The sequence below is a fragment of the Lissotriton vulgaris genome, chromosome 11 (genome assembly GCF_964263255.1).
Source record: "Lissotriton vulgaris chromosome 11, aLisVul1.2, whole genome shotgun sequence".
Lineage (NCBI taxonomy): Eukaryota > Metazoa > Chordata > Amphibia > Caudata > Salamandridae > Lissotriton > Lissotriton vulgaris.
The window spans coordinates 1,250,911-1,270,838 of NC_141699.1; the positions used below are offsets into that span (position 1 = coordinate 1,250,911).

Genomic DNA, 19,928 nt, shown 5'->3' on the forward strand with positions numbered 1-19,928 from the left:
CTAGTATAAGGCTATGAGCTATTTGGCAGCACCCAGCATTTGGAGCGCCAGGATCCAATCGCTCCTGGTAAGGGCCTTTAGAGCAGCAGGTTTAACACCCAGCAGGATGGTGGTAGCGAGTTCAGGCAGAGGGAACGCCAGCACACCCCTGATGTGGCTGAGGACCTCCTTCCAGTAGAGAGTTCGTGCCGGGCACACCCACCAGATATGAATGAGATCCCCCGTTGCAGATCGACACCGCAAACACAGTGGTGAGGAGGCAGAAAACATCTGTTGCAGGCGCTGAGGAGTATAATACCAATGAGTCATTAATTTATAGGTATTTTCCCGCTGTGGGATGCTAAGGTATATTTTGGGGATATCCCGCCAGAGCCTATGCCATTGTGCAGGGGTAATGTCCGTGTCTGACAATGCCTGCCATCTGTCCTGATAGGGGTGGGAAGGCGGCTTCTGCGGGTGTTGCAGGATCTGGTAAATACGAGATAACAGACCTTTTGATTCGATGGGGTGGCGGGCCAGCCGCTCAAAGGGGGTGAAGGCGCGCGTGGCTTCCTGGTACATTGCATCTGCCGTCACCCAATGTCGCAGCTGGGTATACTGCAGTTGCGCCGTCACCGGGACACGGAACTCGTCTCTACATTGGGTGAAGGATTTTAGTTTGCCCTCCTCAAATAGGTCCGTAACCACCCTGCAGTCCCCTTGCGTCCACTTGGCAAAGGGCCGCGTTTGATGTGCCGGCGGAAAAGACGGATTCCCTTCGATCGGGGTGTGCGGCGAAGGAAAGGTCGTCAGGCCTCTGCGCACCGCTACCGCGTCTCAGATGTCGAGCACCGTCTTCGTGGGGACCGCCAAGTAGGCGCTCTTAGAGCGTGCCGCCCGCTGATGCCAGACTAGGTCCCAGATGGTACGCCCCGTCACAGCCCGGTCCATGTGATGCCATCCCTTTTCACTCTCCGTCACTCCCCACTCCACCACAAAGTGGAGGTGCGAGGCCCAGTAGTAATCCAGTAAATCGGGGCAAGCCAGCCCCCCACCTATCCCGCAGTGTCATTAACAATTTCTGGGAGAATCGAGGCCTCTTACCGTCCCAGATGAAGGCTGCGAGGGCACGCTGGAGATCGCGGATGTTGCGATGCGGGATGGGCATGGGGAGACACTGAAAGAGGTAAAGGAGTTTAGGGAGGATTGACATTTTGACGGTGTTGAGCCTGCCAAGCCAGTTGACTTGCGGCCATGTGTCCAGGGAAGGGGCTATCTGCAATCCGAGGTAACGGATGCTCTGGGCGGCCCACTGGTGTGGCGCCAGTTGCTTGAGGCGAGGGACATCCGCCTCAGGAATGGTATGGTTGAGGGCCCAGGACTTGCTGCGGTTAGTCTTAAGGCCAGAGGCCCGCTCAAAAAGGGTCAGCGCAGAGTGGAGTGCCGGCAGAGACTCGTCAGGGCGGGTGAGGGTGAGGAGAAGATCATCAGCAAATAGCGCCACCTTGTTCTCACAGCCCCCCATGTGGATGCCATGGATGTCAGGTGCCCGACGGATCATTGCCGCCAGCGGCTCCACCACTAGGGCGAAGAGCAAAGGCGATAGGGGGCATCCCTGTCGGGTCCCCCGGCGGATGGGGAACGGTGCCGAGAGCTGTCCATTGATCCAAATCCGGGACTGCGGAGCAAGATATGGCGCCATGATCCTAGTGATCATGTCCGGTTCCAATCCAATCTTGCCCAGGACCGCCTGTAAGAAGGTCCAGCCCACCCGGTCAAAGGCCTTCTCTGCGTCCAGCGAGAGGAGGCAGGCCGGAATTTCCCAGTGACGCACCTTCCCCACCAGGTGAGCCACTTTGCGGACGTTGTCTGCCCCCTGCCGATTGCGGATGAAGCCAACCTGATCCGGGTCTACAAGACCCGGCATGTGGGGGTCCAAACGCCTCACCAGGAGTTTGGTGTAGATCTTAAAATGGTCACCTTGAAGGCGTCCCATACATCAGGGAAGGGCGTCTCCGGCAGGTCGTTGCTAGCGAAGTAAGAGTCTATGGCAACCCTGATGCTATCTACATCAGCTGCATCCCGCAGGACGCTCGGTGGTAGACGCCAGCGCGCCTCTCAAGCGGGGTGAACAGCCGGATCCTGTAGCAGCAATTCAACATGCGCATGGTCCGATAGCAAGATGGCAGAAATTGAGGAGCCCAGGACATCCCTCAGCAGAGCGTGAGAGATAAATAAATAGTCGATACAGGAGTATGAGCGGTGGGCATGGGAGTAAAACAAATAATCTTTCAATCCTGGGGAGCGGTAGCGCCATATATCGTAGAGTCCCAGGTCCGTGATCTGGGTACGCAGCGCAGAGGACATGGCTCCAGAGCCGTAGGCCGAGGTATCGTTACGGTCCGCAGACTAGGTTAAAATCTCCCCCCAGGATCAGGGAGGGGTCTCCCCGCGGGACGTGTGTGTTAAAAAGCAAGTTTAGGTATCGATCCTGCAGCTGGTTGGGTGCATTCACATTGCATAAAGTGAAGGTGCGTCGGCCAACGCCCACACTCACCTTGATGAAGCGGCCGTCGTCACTCCTGAAGGGCTTGGTGTCCCCCCGCCTGATGCCCCGTCTACACAGAATCGCCACGCCTGCTATCCTAGTGCTTGCTGCAGCCCAAAATTGAAGGGGATATCTGGGGTGCGCCATGCGCCCAACGTCTGCCTGCAGAAGATGGGTTTCCTGGAGAAGTATGATGTCAGGGTTCTGCTGCAGAAGGTATCGCCAGGTCTGCTGCCTCTTATTAGGGGAGTTGAGGCCCTTGACGTTAAGCGTCAGGACCTTTAGGGGACTAGGCAAGGGGGCAGTCATATTGAAGGTCTAAGGGGAGTCGCCTGCGCCCCTCCATCCCCCCCCGCAACGGCCCACCAGCTTCAACACCCCACACCAGCACAGCGCGAGCCAGGCGCCATCGTCACACTGCCCCCACCCCGCACAAGTAAAGAAGAAAGGAAGGAGAAAGAAGGAAAGTAAGGAAGGCCAGAAGGAAGAGAAAAACAAAGAGGAAATATATGGTCCAATAGTGGCCAACAGGGCCAAGTCCAGTCGATCCCGCCAACGGGCATCCTACACCCAGGGGTTCGGATAGGCCCAGGGATGTCACTCCCTCAGGGATCACCATGGGTAGGGGCGTAGCCTGTCCCGGGGTCATCGTGGGTAGGAGCCCCGGCGTCGCCCACCCTAGAGATAGGAGCCGGGGTGCAAAATCAGGTAGGGCAGTCGGCCTCAGTGGCGTCCGAGGGAAGGGGGGAGTGGGCGGGGAGAGCAAACAAATAGATCATGAGCTGTCTTTAACAGTCTCCTGCATGATCATGGGGTTGGCGGACGAGATGCAGCCTCCTCTCGGTCTCCCTCCAGGGACTTGATGTGGACGATAATGTCCTGCTTGGTCTGGGTGGCAGACTGCTCATCCACTCGGGGTGATCGGCGGTGTCGTTGGACCGTGGTCCAGGATGGTTTAGCTGGGATACGCTCCTGCCTTTCGGGGCACACCGGACTCGCCGGCGGTGATGTCGGGAGCTGCAGAAGCTGCGCCGCCTCCGCAAATTTCCGCACAACTCTCCTTTTGGTCTCCCACTGGAAGATAAGGGCAAAGGGATGGCCCCATTGGTAAGCGATGCCCAGGTCACGCAGTTTTTCAGTCACCGGTATGAATGCTTGTCGCTGCTGGAGGGTGTTAGGCGCTGGATCTTGAAAAATCTGGATTTTGTGACCCCTGAAAGTAAGGTCCGGTTTGCTTTGTGCGGCCCGCAGAATGGCCTCCTTCTCCGTGAAAAAGTGGACCCTCGTCAGAATATCCTGGAGAAGTCCTGGGTGCCCTGGCGGGCCGGAGACCCGGTGGGCGCGATCCAGGGTCGGTGGTGAGGCATCGCTGTCGCCCCAAACCTCATGGAGGAGCTGCGCAACAAAAGTCAGGACATCCTTCCCTTCTTCTCCGAGTGGTATGCCGCGGATACGGAGGTTATTCAGGCGGCTCCTATTCTCCAGGTCTTCTTGTTTGACCTGCAGCTCTATGTGCTGTTCCTCCAACATTGCCAGGCATTGCCACAGGAGCTCCTGATCCTCTGTGTGGGCATCAACTGTCTTCTCCAGGCCGTCCACACGATCTCCCAGGTCCGTGACCTCCCGGCGTAGCTCCCACACACAAGTGTGGACCTCAGAGCGAAGGGAGCCGATCTCCATTTTCAGTTCCGACATGAAGGATGTCATAAATACCTGTGTTACCGAGGCCGTGTCCCCCAAGGCCCGCGGCGCCTCCGCCGCCGGTGCCGGTGCCCCCGTTTTGCCCCACATTGCCACCACTGAATTGTCCCTGGGGGGCACTGTCAGTTCAGCCTTGCCCCCTTTGTTGGAGCGCGTCATGGCCAGTATCGATGGGGCACCGCCGGCCCACTAGCTCTTCAAGAGCCGGGATTGGGGATGTTGAAGGCGACAACCAGATCGTGGGAGATGGTCCTCTCGACCCCCCCAGAGCACCACAAAACAGGATCCCAGGTAACCCAAGCACTAGTAGCCAAGAGGCCTCGCAGCAAAGAATCAATGGCAGGGTCACCCCTCCGAGGCACGCAAGGTGTCGCTCCAATCACAGGTAGAGCCCGTCCAGCACCACAGGGCAGGCGGCAGGGTCCCCAGGCCAGGGGGGGTTTGCAGTACAGTCACAGGGGGGAAGGAGGGAGCCCCAGATACACCAGGCGGAGGGGCCTACCGGGGGGGTGGGGGGGAGCGACCACCGCGCCGTCACCCGCCCGGCCCCTCAGTCCAAGGCACCACTATGTGTCCTCTCGCAGTGGGTCTGCGCTGCCGACCCACAAGCAGCTCAGGGGCCCCCGGATCACCAGCCACGTGCACCAGCCAGCACTCTTTGCAGTAGGGGGCCCCAGATAGGGCAGAGAAGGGCCAACACAGGCCAGGGGGTCCCCGTCAGCACCAAGGCCCTCGCTCAGGGCCCAACAGCAGCAGGCGTAGCTCCGCCGTCAAACGCCTCATCGGAGGAAGGAGGGGGGGGGGTCCCGCACCTCCGAAGCCCGCAGCTCACTACCGGCCAACAAGCAGTGGCCGGCTTTATGGGGGCTCACAGGGTCACAGGCGCCAGAGACTCCCCATCACAGGCACCAGCGCGGGCCCCCACCTCCACCCCCACTCCTCACATCACCAGTTGTGTGCAGGGTCGATCCGCCCGCCAGGCGGGCCACACCGACAGTACGGAGCGTCTTCAAAGCCCCGGCTGCAGCCTTCCCGCTACCTCCGCCCCGTCACCACAGGGGCACACCACTCAGCAGGGGTCCCGTCGTCATCCGCGGGAAGGAGGCGCCGTCACCATCACCATCGGGCCACACCTCTCGCCAGGTCCTCCGCTGCAGCTCGTTGGGGGGGGGATGGGGGAGCCCACACCTCAGGGCCCCAGAGCCGCCTCAAGGACCGGCAGCCGACGGGCAGCAGGCAGAGTCCCCTCGCTGGGGACACAAAATGGCGGCCAGAGGGAGCACAGAAGCCTGGGGGCCGATAGCAGCGAGCTCCGAAGACAAGCCCGGCGCCGCTATGCCTCAGCCCGCAGACACCAGCAAGGGAGCACGTTCTCTGGACAAGCGACCCCTCCGGAGGCAACAGAAAGCCGGTCTGGGCTCCGGACGGACTAAGCAAAATTGCGGCTCCTGCCCGAGGACCGTCCTTGTCACCTCACCGCCGGGCACCGCTACGGCCACAGACCTCGAAGAAAGGGCACCCAAGGCTCCCCGGGCACCGCAGGACTGCAGCTTCCGCTGGAAATCGCTTATAATGGTGGTCGACGCCGGGAGCTCCAGAGAGACATGTCCTACCACATCGCTAGCTAAGCCACGCCCCTTAGGTCTTTTTATGTGTAATAAAATGCTAAGCCACTGGTCTGATTCCTGTGAGTGTTTCTTCTGGCCCCGTGGGCACTTGCCTGACTTGCCAGATCAGGGACATTACCTTCTACCAGTGCACCCGCAGTCCACGCAGGGAGCATCCCCTTCTGGTTGGCCATTTTTACCTCGACATATCTCAGTGCTAAATATATCCATGCTGAGCTCTGGGCACGGGCTCCACCAGCCCAGTTCATAAGGGAGCCTTTCTTCTTCAGGCCACATTTCTCTCGACGCATCTTTGAGGACACGACGCACATGGAGGAAATATTAGAGGAAAGCAATAGGGAATGGACTTTCCCACTTTACGTGCCACCAATTTAGTTGGCTTTATTTTATTAAGAATGCTACGCAAACAAATGATGGACGGAATGCTGAATGAATCATACATTCACCCCCAGTCAAGAGATCTGGGTTAAATCCATTGTTCTTTGGCTGATGTAGGGTAATACCCAGAAACCGGTCCCAGGATGCTTGTTTCCCGTCCAGGGAGGACCTGGCTTTGCAGTTTGGTCTGGACTGTTCCCATAAGGCACAGGGTCAATACTGATTTGTGTGGCATGGTGAGCGAAAAAACGATGGATTTAACCCAGATCTCTTGACTGGGGGGTGAATGTATGATTTATTCAGCATTCCGTCCATCATTTGTTTGTGTAGCACTTCTTTTAATAAGGGGCAGCTTATCGCTCAAGACACTGACGGTCATGGGGACTCCTGATATTTACGGTGTCTCAGCAATCCGTTGTTTCTCAGGCTCACGTTTGTTCATTATCCTCGCTTTTCTGAGCGGAGTTAACACTGTTGAAGGTCAGTCTTTCTCTGCCCTCATCAGTTTTTCTAGGCTTTCGCTTTGGTTATTACCAACAAAAAAAGGAAAAATACATTTCCCTTGGCATTCTGGTGATTCTATATAAACTGGTAGGAGTCCCTATAATAAGTTTATTGTACCCCTCTAATATATACTTAAGTCAGATCAGGAGATTGATCGCCCTGATGCTCCTCATGCCAATTTCAATGAGGACTCAATTAAAAAGCTTATCCAGAAGGAGAAGCGTACTTGCGTACGTGAAACCTTTTATCAGGTCATGGCTAAAAAAAGACCTTTGGCATCTGACTGACTGGGATTCTGCTTCAGGGGGAGACTCTGATTGTGGTCAAACAGGGGGCAAGGGATTAAAGAAGATTAAACACATTGAGGGGGCTTCTTCCAAGAGCAACACCAAGCACCTCAAAACATACTGGAGGTCTAAGCACCTCAAAGATATCAGGAGGTCTAAGCACCTCAAAGATATTGGGTGCCCTTCCTGGCACAGAACTAAAAGGTGTGCAAAGCAGCATATCTATTTTGTGTGCGCAAAGATGCACACAAGACTATGCCATGGACGAACTAGGCCTTTAGAATTAAGAGCTCCTGGATGAGTTCATTTTTGATCTAGATCAGGGTGACCTGGACGTGGATGGCCTCCTTATGGAGGAGGAGGTCCCGTCTTCCTCCAAACAGATAGTCAAGAATCTCTTGGGTCAAGAAATGTTCTCTCCTCATAATATCAGACACCCAAGGAGTGCCGAATGGTGGCCTCAAAATCTTGTGGGGAGCTTTATCAGACTGTGGATTCGAAATCCCCTTGAAAAAGAGGCCAGTCATTTTATGAAAGTGGAATGCTCAAGGCCAATGATCCAGAAAATGGTTTGCTGACCCCCAACCTGGATCAAGAGTTCATTAATTTTTTTATTTATACTTGGCAGGGACTCTAGGAAAGGGCTATAGAGGTCCTTTAAAGCATGCCAGAACACCTTGTGCTTCTTGATTTCCTAGGACCCCTCGCCAGAATAATTGACATGGCAGAGGAGTTCAATTTCAATGAGGCCCTGGTAGATGTTAAGCTACTCAGGGGTTGGAGCCAGAGGGCTTTGGCCCTCCGGGGGAACGCCAATGCTGGGCTCAACGCCGAACGGCGTAGAGTCGTATTAACGAAAATCTATTCAAAGCTAGGAGACCTTGCTGATAAGGATCCTTCAGAGAAACTCAAGGGCCTACTCTTTGGGGAGGATATGATAAAAATTCTGGGGAGGTATGTGGCTACATTTACGGCCCTAGACAAAGCCTAAACCATTATGAGAGTTTTCAGACAAGGTGTGTTCAGCCAGGCCAGAAGAAGGGCCCCTTCTGCCTGCCGAGCCTCCCAGAGGTCCCACTTCAGAAAAAGAGGCTTTGGTAGGGACATCAGCTGTGTGCATCGCATCCTTCTACCCCCAAGGAGGACGATCGTGCAAGAGGCGTCAGATATAGTGGAGTAGGCTCAACCAATTTTCAGAGTGAGTATGATAACTTCTCCCATTTCTTCTTCCTTGAAAAAAATGAGGGAAGTCTCAGGTCCTTTACTCAGGCTTGGGAAACAATTACACAGGATCCTTGGGTTCTGGAAACTGTTCAGGGGTTCAAGATAGAGTTCCTAGAGGAACCCCTTTCAGACTTTACTCCCCTCGGAGAAATACATGTGGCTATAGACAAGCAGAAGGTGGTAGAAGAAGAGGTGGGTTCCATGATGCAAAAGGAAGCAATTGTAGAAGAACCCTTGGAATGAAGGGGTTTTCGTGAGAACACATCTCCTTGTGGACAAAACAGACAAAGGATAGAGGCACGTAATACGTCTCAGAGATCTCAACAGGTACCTTGCATATAGACACTCCAAGATGGAGGGAATCCATATTTTTGGGGATGTGTTATTAGAAAAGGACTGGCAGGTGGAGTTGGATCTGAAGGATGCCTACTTCACCATTCCTATGGCCAGAGCGTGCCAGTGTTACCTCCAGTTCATCTGGCAAGGCTGTCTTTATCAGTTCCAGGCACATTGCTTTGGTCTTTTCTCTGCACCTTGGTGTTTAACCCAGAGAAGTGAGAGTGGCGGCCTCCTCTCTCAGAAAAAGGGGAGTGCGTATGATCGTGTACTTGGACAATATTCTCATGATGTCCCAGTGTCAAACAGATTCTAAAAGACCTGGAAATGGTTCTATTTCTCCTGGAAAGTTTGGGCTTCATAATAGACAGGGAGAAGGTTAATTTTATCCCCTTCAGGTCTCTAGAGTTCTTAAGCTTCACTGTAGACACAGTGAAGTCGGTTCAGCTTTTAGCCTTGAAGATTACCAAGACTCGCAAGGAGATAAGGTTTGTACTAAGAAAAGAGTTTTTAACTTTGAGAGAACTTTCCAGGCTTCCGGCCCTCCCTTCACTTCAAGCTATTTTTCCGGTCATTACACGATCACGGCCTGTAGGTGGACCTCAAAACAATTATGCCCTAGAAACTGAGCAACTCTTTTTGCTCTTTCTAAATAGCTTCTTGGCTAGACCTATTGCATCTGGCAAAGATTTACCAGACAAAACAGGTGATGGACAGAATGTGGATCAATGTCACACATTCACCCCAGTCCAAAGATCTGGGCCCAAATCCATCGTTTTTTTGCACTCCAGACCACCCTGGGTTAGACAATGGTGATATGCAAATCAGCTCTGACCCTGTGCCCCATGGGAACAGTCCAGTCCGAACTACAAAAGCCATGTCCTTCCCAGAACGGAATCAAGCATCCGAGGACCGGACCGGTTTCGAGGTAACACCTCTCATCAGCCCGGCTAGCTTGACTCCAGTGGTGTGGAGTGCCTGGGACCCACGTCTGAGCATCCCCAGCGCACTTAGGGCGGAATTTGCAAACAAAACAGGTGATGGACAGAATGTGGATCAATGTCACACATTCACCCCAGTCCAAAGATCTGGGCCCAAATCCATCGTTTTTTTGCACTCCAGACCACCCTGGGTTAGACAATAGCGATATGCAAATCAGCTCTGACCCTGTGCCCCATGGGAACAGTCCAGTCCGAACTACAAAAGCCATGTCCTTCCCAGAACGGAATCAAGCATCCGAGGACCGGACCGGACCGGTTTCGAGGTAACACCTCTCATCAGCCCGGCTAGCTTGACTCCAGTGGTGTGGAGTGCCTGGGACCCACGTCTGAGCATCCCCAGCGCACTTAGGGCGGAATTTGCAAACAAAACAGGTGATGGACAGAATGTGGATCAATGTCACACATTCACCCCAGTCCAAAGATCTGGGCCCAAATCCATCGTTTTTTTGCACTCCAGACCACCCTGGGTTAGACAATAGCGATATGCAAATCAGCTCTGACCCTGTGCCCCATGGGAACAGTCCAGTCCGAACTACAAAAGCCATGTCCTTCCCAGAACGGAATCAAGCATCCGAGGACCGGACCGGTTTCGAGTTAACACCTCTCATCAGCCCGGCTAGCTTGACTCCAGTGGTGTGGAGTGCCTGGGACCCACGTCTGAGCATCCCCAGCGCACTTAGGGCGGAATTTGCAAACAAAACAGGTGATGGACAGAATGTGGATCAATGTCACACATTCACCCCAGTCCAAAGATCTGGGCCCAAATCCATCGTTTTTTTGCACTCCAGACCACCCTGGGTTAGACAATGGCGATATGCAAATCAGCTCTGACCCTGTGCCCCATGGGAACAGTCCAGTCCGAACTGCAAAGATTTACCAGAGGCATCAGCATGGTAATTTCACCTTCTGTCAAATGAAAGGAAGGCAGCCTATTTTTCTTCACAGTACATTCATCCTCTGGTTCCAGTCGCTCCGGAATTTGAGCATCATTTACAGAAACAAAGACAACTAGTCTGATAGACTACGTTCTTCAAACTGGGGGGCGGACCCCACTATGAAGCCCTCAAGTAATCCAATGGGGTGCACTAGGCTCTGGACTAAAGAAGCACTATGCTGATAACAGGGCTTTGTTTTAAGTAAAAAAAGAAACGAGCAGTGGTAAGATGCTCTGTAAAGGGCCATCACTAACATGTTTTGTCATTTATATCCTAGCTGGGAGTATGTGTCAAAAAGGAAGGGGCTCCAAATATTCTTCAAAACCCCCATCCCACTTCTAATAATCACACTGTGAATATTTGTACGCCTTAGTAAGGTCTGCCTGACCAGAATAGTGTTTGACAATCATGCACATGAGGCATTTTTAAAACCCTAACTGCAATGCTTAAACAAGCCTAGACATATTTAAACATTGCCAATTGAATAAAATAATTGTGAGAAATTCTGAAGGAGGCCTAACTTTTTTCCCCACTGGGGGTAGGGGGGGGGGGGTAGTGGGGGGAGGGCAGGGGGGGGGGGGGAGTAAAAAGTTTGAAAAATATGCTAATCAAGTAAAGATCCAACTTCTACTTTTGCTAATAATATCAAGGGTTGGTTCTAATCCCGTATTTTCCTGTTCATACCCTACTAGTCTTGTTTCAACCACAACATTTATGGCCATTTATCATCACTGATAAAGTTGTCTAATGTGGATATACTTCATCTAGTTTTCAACACTTTGCAACTGAAAGTTTATGGTTCTGACTCAAGACAAAGTCTACATTGAGATTGCCTCCTATGATAGTAAAAGGTCTACCTGAATATGAAATTGAAAAGAAATTTGGGATTCCTGAATCTTCTGAGGTCACCTTCAATTCTTGATGCATTGGAAAAATTATCAGTCCAGTGAAAATTCTTCTGAAGACGCGTCTTTAGTCAATGCCCCCTATTGGTTTGCTATTTTTTTCCAGAGGCATCCTGATAAACCCACAGCTTCAGAAGAGGGGTAACGGATGTTTCTGGTAAAGAGACTGTTAGACCTGTCTGGCTTTTTGGCGAAGTCCCTCCTAATTATTATTTATTTTGTCCCCTTTTTGCCCCTCATACCCTTGATAATTTTTGTCTACTGACTTTTTGTAGGTGTTGGCCAGGGGGATAGGTGTTCTTTCTCCCCCTCATAATCTTTTACCTCAGGCCCAGAGGCCTGTTCTGACAGGAAAGTTGGCACCACCTAAAATGGTGGCCACCAACTGCCCCAACTGTCACACACAGAACTTGGCCATAGCCTAACATAGGGCATTCTAGAACCTTCTGGTCCATTCTGGACCACTGAAGGGCAGCCTATATAAGGCGGAATGCGGGGCAGCCATTTTGTCTACCTGTGGAAGTCAGCTGGAGGACAGGCTGTAGCTAAGGGTGGGAGAGGTTAGACATAGGGTTGACCTCCTAGATAGGGAAGCTGCCTTGGGTTGTCACCTCATTATCCCCTTTTGGGTTACTTGTCCTGTCCCCGCTGTGAAGGGTTACTGGAGACCCTGGGCGCCTAGCTTGCCCCTTGTCCAAACTATACAGGGGAAGTCCAAGGAGAAGGAGACTGCAGTGCTGCGGTGCGCAGTCCTCTGCCCAGCAGATCGATTCTAGAGAGACTGTTGTAGAAGGACTCTCCTACGGAAAGGGGCTTATCCTGGTGCGCCTTCCCTTGCTCTGCTTGTTATCCAAGTGCTGCCCAACTGCTGGAATCGCGCCCCCCTGGTGCCAAAACCCCTCCGTATCCCTCCTCCTACCTGTGACAACGAGGGCTGGGGAAGCGGAGGCAGCGGGACCACAAGCTGTTCTGCACCTGGGTCGGCGTGTGAATGCTGAGGGAGCAGTAACGGTCATTCAACTAGCCGTTCTGTTCCTGCATCGGTGTGGGCGAGCGGCGTTGCTGTGGAGCTGTAATCGAGGGCTCTGAGGTGAGGAGCGGACTGCGTAAGCCCTTGTCAATTTCGGAGTGGGCGGAGGAGGAAGGCAGCGCCGATCGAACAGCGCGATCTCAGGCGGTGAGACACTCGCCTTTCGCGCATGTCCCATTGAGCTGCGGGCTCCGTGAGGCGGAGCCGGATCAGAGGAGGCGGAAGCTGGCAGGCGGGTCCGGAAGAGGAGTGCGTCCTTCGTTCGCCCTGCGGTGAGGTGAGCGCATTCAGGAAGCTAGGCGGGAGGAGAGTCCTTCCTTCGAGGACGCGCAGTGGGGCGGCGGCATCAGCGTGAGCGAGGAGCGCCAGCTACTGCTGCAGCCAAGTGAGGGTCTCACATCTCTCCCTCGCTCAAGCGCCACCGGAGGAGCCGGCGTGAGCAAGAGGGGGAATCTGAGGAGCCATCCGCCTGCTGATTACCCTGTCAAAATCCTTTCCCTGCTCGAGCGCCACCGGAGGAGCTGGCTTGAGTGGGAGAGGGGAGCTGGAGTGTCCCGAGGCTGGTGAGTCTCGCCGGCGCTGGGCACAGTCATCCTGACACGTGGTTTTCCCTACACTCCCTGGCAAAACAGGACCTCGATTGCAAGTAAGGAGGTAGTTACATGGGGAAAGAGCCTTCTACGTAGGAAACTGGGGTTCTGGCTTGATACCTCACCAGTGAGTACACTGAGACACTGTCCCCAGGAGTACAGGGTCCATAAGGAAGCCCAGGCAGGGCTCAATTAACTGCTGACTTAAGTGGTGTTTAATCAATTGCTTTTGAAAAGGTTCAGTAGGAAAACTGTAATGTTATCCATGTGTAGGAAAGTATTGCTCTGATCTGATTTAAGTGCTGCTCTTGCCAAACTTTAAAGTAACGCTGTGTTGAGAGATAGTATAAAGTAAGCAGAGTACAGTAAATGCCTAATTAACTATTAGAAATTCTAGTAATGTAATGTGGATTCTTGAGGCCAGTGACTCTGCTAAAAAGAATGCTAATACTGTGATGATATCTGCTTTTGCTTATAGTGAGTAGTAGTTCTCTCCCAAGATTCTAGCGGATTAATATTTAGCCTGATTGATTCCAAAGTACAGTATATACTGAATGCAAAAGTGTGATAGGAGTTCAAGAATATAGTAACTGCTTTAAAGACAAATTGATAGTTTACTAGTAGTTTAAGAAGTACAATTACTGACGCTAGGCTTTCCTGTAAAGTCCTGAACTGTAAAATTCTGACAACAAAGAGAATATTATTTTTATATAAAGCAGTACGTATTTTCACACATTTTTGGTGTAGTGTTTTCTTTTTGAGTGCTATTGCGTGGAATTACTTTTGGGTGGTCTGCAACCTTTACACTGTGCCTCTGATATGCTAGTCTTGCCCTAGGCCAGGCTACCCAGTTCCAACAGAGACTCACTAAGGCAGCGGTGTGGTAGTTTAGTTTTGCATCTACTTAAAAGAAGGTAATGAGTCTTTAGTTGTTGTGCTAGGAACGAACTAAGGATGCTGCTCCTGTTCCGCTTAACCAGCATCAGAGTTTCCTCGGCTGCAGGGACGATTCTACGCACAGAACAGAGCACTGGAATGAAGAATCATCTGAAGAAGCGGAGGTGCATGGAGGATAAAAAGGATGATAAACAGAGTTATCCTTCTTACACCTGCTGGAAACATCATTCTCATTAATAAAATTAGGCTTGACTAGCCTTAAACCTATTCCAATCCAAGATGGTCTCTTTTCCAGTGTTTATTGCATGTGTTTCCCAGTCCAAGTTGAGTTCAACCTTTTTTTCCTGTGATGTAATTTCCTGCCTAGACCACATCTAAAGAGGCTTTCATTGCAGCACTTCATGGTTTTGTATTTTGTTCATAGCCCTTCCAAATGCTTTATGTCCCAGATTGTTGCTCCATTTTTCTACAGTATTATTTCTTATTGGATTTTCTTACCTAGAAGACTACACATTGGTCTCTTTCTCAGCCCTGTGGTGTTGGGGATTTGATGATCAATTCCTGTACCATTCGTGATCTATACTCAAGAATTAATAATATTACCAAGGATGTTTGTTCTTCCCTTTGTGTCTTTTTCCACATAACTGGGACCCTCTTATGAAGACCTTTTCATGTGTATATTAAGTGCAAGGTGTTTACTGGGCAGAGTCACTCTTTACTCGGGCAATCAAGAGAGAAAATGGAAAGACCAAGGCTGCATCCAGACTTGGACTAGATCCTAAACACATGTTCTGAGGAACTCAGTTACCTACATGTTTTTAATAAATCTCTTCTGGTTACAGTTAGAAACATCTCTTAAGAACTGAGCAACTTTCTATTTTCTATTTAAATCGCACTGGAGTGGGCCTCCCAAATACATCCCGGTACTTGCAAAACACATCTGGGTGGACTGCACCACTTGTATGCTCCATACTCACAAATATCAACAGGAATTGAATACCTCCCTACACTCCCTATATATGCTCAATGCGTGGAACCTGAAAATATGTTTCTAGAAACCAGGTACCTTAGTTCCCACAAATTTCAAATGGATTGAAGTCATTAAATCCGGGCTACTCAAATACATGTTCCTAGGAGCTAAATAAACATCCAGGTTCTTTGTCAAGCCTATCTCTGTGGCCCTTGTTGAATATTCTACAAGGGCACCAAATAACTTTATACTTTCCCTGCCTTTCATAACAGAAGATTTGCTCTCTAATAGTACTATGCATTCATCACAGTACCTGGACTTACTAAAACTTCAAACACACCATTTATCTTTATGGACTTTAATGGTACCTGCAATATATCTCAATATCTTATGCTGATAACCGCAACTCTCATATAGGCGATTGCAAAAACCCTCCCGTCAATGGAGTAACAAAGAACACTATTGGCATATCTTGCTTTTAAAAGGTAAGTTTCTATACATGTCTCACAAACACTAGCACAGTAAAAACTCCAGTTAATGAACTCTATAGCTGAACTACAATAAAATACATTTTGCTTAAGACAACAATCACAATATTTTGAAAATCCCCTGAAATATTGAATGGTGATCTATTGCAAACAATGAATTGTGATGTTACATATGTGTAAAGCAAAAACACAATGTGCTTTTCTAATATTTTAACAAGATATCCTACATATTATTATTTTTGTTAATATACATAACACTTTTCAGATATTGAAACATCTTAATAGCCGTCTCCCTTATTCAGTGTTATGTCTCACTCAAGTAGTGAATATGTTGGGAGAGCAAAAAAAGAGAAACAAAAGATGGCTACATTTAGTTATAGCATAATTCAGCTGATCATTTGACGACAGATGCTAGGAATGGAGTTATTCTCTGGAACCCTCTGCCACTAGAGAGTTTGATCATTACTCCGGTGGTGCATGCTAGATGTACGCAACTGAAACACTGAATAATCTCTGGTATCACCTATATAGTGTAACTAGAGGACATGTTTTAGAGATCAACCTCACCATGACAATATGAATGTGAATATTAACTGCTGGTTAGTTTATGGGCGTTGCAGTTGTACACAGGTTGATACCAAAAAGGAAAAGCTCACCAGCAGGTAAACACAATCACTGAAACTTTGAAGATAACCGGGAAACTCCCTAGTTCCAAAACAGAGTTATATTTGCTACAAACATATAAATGTCGTACATATTACCAGAGGTACAGCGTGAACATTTTTCAAATGTAGTTAAGCAGCAAGGTGCAAGACATAATCGCTAGGCTGTAAAAGAAGAGCTGCTTGACATATGTAGTTGCGCAGAATGAGGAAGTACTCAATGGGCGACAAATGTTATGCCGTCTGTATTCATAGACTGCCAGTTCTTGCTTTCCCACACTAAGCTTTGTCGATACTTAAGGACAGCAGTGTGCAAGTTATGCCCCCCAAAAAATGGAACTTATCAGATGACAGAATCAATGTGAATATTTGTGACACTGTAATTTGTCTTGAAAGCAATGCTGAGGTAACTCTTCATGTATATATTTAATCACATTTACTACTGCAACTAAGTAGACGTCTAAACACATAGGTGGCAATCTCCATTTGGGAAAATTACTAGTCTTTAAAAATAATACATATTTTAATGAAAAATATAAATAAACTGTTGCAGCACATTCACTCACTAAAAGCTTATAAAATTAGACAATAGATAAAATATAATTGTTAAAATATCTTTAACGTTTTTAGCTATTTCTAAAATAATAAAACTACCCACTTTCACTAATATTTTAATTTACATTTAATATTTCATAAATTGTGTTAAAAAGGTATGAGTTGGATTAATTTAAACTAGTTTTAATTTTTTAAACAAAAGTTAGGTTATTTTTAAATTAAGCGTATTAAATGTTCAAAAAAGTACGTAATAATCATATATAATTTGACAGGTTGAAATAAATGCGTTTAACATTAGTTCCTATAATGTGCTATTTTAAGTTCCTGCCTCCATTATTTTCTAAAGGAGGGTGTTATAGTACCTGTGGCCAAATGTGGTGCCCACCTAGGCCAAGGCTGGGCTGGAGTACATTTACTACTGCTTTGTTACCGTTATGGCTGTAGTAAATTAAAAAGTGTAGTTTGAGAATAGCAGTGGTCTTACTCTTTTAGTGGTATTCCCTATTTTCCTGCCACTCCTCTTTGTCCTTACTACATTTACTATTGAAATTTTGACTTACCTGAGCGGAGATCTAAATCTTGGTATAGATCTCCACATATAAAAAAAAGACAGGCAAAGCGAGGTTTCCACCTGTAGGTTTCTAGTACGAGTGGTACTACTAAATATGCTACAAAATGCAGTTTGTGAATTGGCCACTAAGTCGCCTCCTTAATCTTACTTCAAATCCTTGCAAAGGGCCTTAAAAACGTATACGACAGAAACCATCTACATTCAGTTCAGTATCTTTATTCGGATGAATCAGAATTCTTAAAAGCAAAAAACATAAAAACAACATTCATCACTTTATAAAAGAAACTGATTCCGGCAAAGTACAAAATAGAGAAATAAAGTGCAAATTTACAGTTCATACAGTATTTTAAACACTTCATATTAATCTCAGTGCAACTAAAATCTCAAGTTTACATGATTTAGACGCACTTAAAAATCCTCCCTAAAATCCATCATAAAACATTTTTTCACATCACCTACTGAATCATCCCTCAAGCTTCACTAAAGCGTTCACCAACTATCTCATCTTGCAAAAACCATATCGAAAAATATCAATTTTGTTGATTTCAACATAAAGTGAGGTAACCAAAAATACTTTTGCCACTACATTTTGAAATGTACTTAAGGATTATCAATCGAAACAACTATCAACCATTCCCATTGACTTGAATGGGAAAATCCTGACTTAGTCAGTCCGGACCCAATTTGAATTGTGTGCTCAAAACTGTTAAATTAACTGGTCAGGCCACTTCTTAATTCTCATTGACATCCACCCAGCTCAACCTCCATTATCCTCATACCTCTCTCCCAAAATCAGACCCCTCAACCAAATTTCTGAACTCTAACACTTTACTGAAATCATTAACGAAACTCCAACATATGAGGTCCACAATTCTTTTGAGAATTACCATAACACAACTGAAAATGGCTGACAAACTGCCACTTATTAATAACAAAATATAGTTTTGATTGGAAATCCATATTTCACAGACCTCCTTTGCCCTCTAAAAGGAGACATCTTCAATAATTGTAAAGAGAATGGTAATCCAAGGAATGCACCAGTTTTCCAGACAGCTCTAAAGGTTGCTAGAAAAACTTTGCAAACAGATATTCGTAATGCAAAAGGTATCTTCAAACAAAGATAGAATGATCTCTTAATAAACCAAAAAAAACTTTTCAGATCATGTAAGTAAGCTTCAAACTCAAAATAGATTTGCCAGTCACAAACTCAAAGGGACAACTTTTATCTGATATCTAAAGACAAATTAAGCAGAACTGTTAAAGATATGCAGCTCACCTTCTACCATGACTCAATTCTGCAATCAACCAAAAAATATCCCTCACCTATGCAGTTTTTGTAGTCAACTAATTAATGTATCTCTACATGTAGGCATCTGCCCAGTCACACTAAAACCTGCATAATCTCATCAACCTAACAACAACAAAAAAGTAAATAATAAAAATCAAGCCTTCCGTTCTGTCCTCTCCAACAACAGCCTTATCATCAACATTCCACAGTGTGACAAAGTACCTCTGAAGAGTCATTTGGGTCAACTCACTACTATCATAGATCAACGAAACATATTAACACCCTATTAATGTAGCTTTTGCAAGAGGTTCAGCAATAAAATAGTTAGGCTGGAAATTTTACATGAAAGCCACAGCATCACAGACCAAGGTGATCTAACTGCAGACGTTGGGCTTGAATTAAATTTTTGAAGGACAGCCAGTTGTTGCACCTTGGAGGCAGAGTAGATTACTCCATCCCAATGGCGGATGGACTGACTGCCACATTTATAAATGAATGTCAAGCAGGCAGTCACTTAAAAATGCATTGGCAGGGACCGCAATCATGGTGGTTCCTGTCGATGCATATCGCTTTTGGAGCAGGGCTGCGTCAGCATGATGCAACTGTGCTCCCAGCAGTTTGTTTTTTTTCAAACAGGAAATCGGGAAACAAGATTTTCTTTCTGAAAATAAAAAAAGTAATACTCCCATCACTATGGGAGCCAACTCCCATGGTGGTGGGGGGAGCATTATTTGCTTTTTCCTGCCCCTCAACACCAGGATTTACCTGGCGAGAAAAAAATGGCTGCCAGTCAGTTCATCCTGATTGGGTGGGCTGGCCATGTAGCCATTCCTCCAATGGCCCTTACTCCATATGGCCGTTGAAGAAATTTGGTGGAGAAGTCACTGCTGTAGTCAAATCTAATTAAGGTTGGCCCACAATTAAACCGGGCAGGCACCCCATTAGTTTGCTCGTGTGCTACTGCCAACATATCAATCAGGCCCTATGGTACCATTAATCATCAGTATCTAATTTACCCTGGAAAAGTGCATGTGCTGTAGATTTATGGTCAGCAAAGTTTACCCTTTCTAAAACTAGATGTCAAGGAACTTTCTAAGACTTAAGCCTGACAAAACACAATTCACCCTTTTCCGCTACCGTCACAAATGGCTATCAGGACTGCACTCTGCAGACATCTCCCCCTCTCTAGGCCCAGAATTTAAGTCTATATGCACAAGGCTAGCCCCCACATTTCCAAGTCGTTGCACACCAATTACCCAGTAAAATCTGTGAGAGCACCTCTCCTTATCTTCAAAAAGTGAAAAGTCTTCCCCAACCTAAAAACTTTGACACAGTCCAGTCAGTGTATGGATTATTGTCACTCAATTTTGACAGGCAGCCACAAGTATGTCCTGGCTCCACTTCAACGCTTGGATGAGCTCTGCCACCAGACTAATACCTAGAGTTAAATA

General features: G+C 48.2%; 1 protein-coding gene across 3 annotated transcripts in view; it reads right to left on the reverse strand.

Annotated features, from left to right (window-relative positions):
• Positions 1 to 19,928, reverse strand: part of TANGO2 (transport and golgi organization 2 homolog) — a 781,874-nt gene that overhangs the window by 711,352 nt on the left and 50,594 nt on the right. The window lies entirely within an intron of this gene.